A 1,660-nucleotide genomic window follows, 5' to 3' on the forward strand; every position below is an offset into this window, starting at 1 on the left:
AGCAAGATTGTTAGGACCTGGAAGAGAAAAGCGTCTTAGGGAGTGCCTCCTTTGGGGTCTTCTATGGGGCCTTACATTCCTCCCTTTTTCCTCTATTGGGGATAAGGTAATTGAGGTCTCCGGACTACTTCCTGCCAGAGGGGGGCGTGGTGGAGGAGGAAACAGGGAGGAGAAACAAGCCTCCGTTCTACCCCAAAGGAGAGTGGTGAATAGGGTGATTTCAAGGGGAGAGAAATCCGTGAAAGTTCCTTGGAGAAATAGGTCAGCCATGTGCTGTGTCCAATGGGCATAAGAGGTTGTGGGGAAGATCATCCATGCATCTGCAGCTAGAGTGGTCAGGAACAAGTGCCACCGGTGACTTAGATCCATTTCGGCAAGATGTCAGGCATTCTATTGAGGAGCAGGAAGGGTCTTCCGTGGCCAGCAGCTGGTAATTTCCTGAGGCCTGGGGCCAATAAGGACAGTGTAGATGCCAAGGGAGGGAGAGAGCTTGAGATAAATTTTGTGTTATTTGATCAGTGAACTCTGGGCTGTTGTCCGTTTGTATGGAAGAGGGCATTCCAAACCTTGGGATAATCTGGGAGAGGAGTATGGAAGCCACAGTGGTGGCCCTCTTGTTAGTGGTGGGGAAGGCCTCTATCCACCCGGAGAAAAGTATCTACCAATTTTATCGGCTGGGGTTAGAGGAAAGAAAGTTTGGAGGAAGAGCGTTAAACTTCAGGGATTTGAATGGCTAAAGACAAGGTTTTTAAGTTTTTTATAAGGCATTGGAGGGGAGAATCTGCTACAGGTGACGAGGGGGAAGCTCCCATGTTAAAGCAGGAAGGAGAGTGAAAGGCAAGGAGGTGGAGAAGGGAGAAATTCCTTCAGCTAGAGGGAGGGAAAGACACAAGTATAGAGGGCATCCCCACTTATATTCTGTCAGTCCCGGAGGTTCGGAGACAAACCGGGAGGGAGGAGGATAGAAGTCGTCACTCTATCCTCCGTCACCTCGGTGAGGGCAAGTGCCCGGAGGCTCGAAGGAACCCGGCGCTGGGATTTTTGGGAGCCCTGGGCTTGCAGAAACAGAAATACCAGATTGAAGGAAAAGCGAGAGAATGGGAGCTTCACCCTGAAAAGGTCGCCTCTAATTGGGCTGGGAAATTAGGGGAATGTGGATTGCCTAATGTGACGAGGAGCGGGGTCACTTATGGTGTCTGGTGGAAGAGGAAGGAGTGAAATGTCTGGGGCGAGAGGACCTGCGGTGGCAGCCATTCAATTGCCTTGGGTTATAGGAGAGTCATCTTTTGATGTGCTTTGCAATGGGAGACCCCTAACCATGTGGGTAGCCAAGAGGCTTCAAGGAGCTTGTCTATTAAGGCAGAATTAGTTATGATAGGTTAAGGGATTTACCTTCTGCAAGTACACAGGCCTGAGTGGCCACAATGAGTTCCTGCTGGTTAGTGGTACCAGATGGTAATGGCTGGGCTTAGTCTAAAGAGACCACAGCATAGCCTGCATAATGTTTGGACCCACTCCTGAATGAAGACCCATCCGTGAACCAGGTGTAATCAGCCTCAGGCAGAGGGCCTTCAGAAATGGAGGAGTGACAAGGAATGAAATTTTGAAGGGCTTCCAGACAGTCATGGACCGGGATGTTGGGCAGATAGGGAATAGGGAG

This window comes from Galeopterus variegatus, unplaced genomic scaffold (assembly GCF_000696425.1).
Source record: "Galeopterus variegatus unplaced genomic scaffold, G_variegatus-3.0.2 Scaffold7678, whole genome shotgun sequence".
In the NCBI taxonomy this organism is placed as follows: domain Eukaryota; kingdom Metazoa; phylum Chordata; class Mammalia; order Dermoptera; family Cynocephalidae; genus Galeopterus; species Galeopterus variegatus.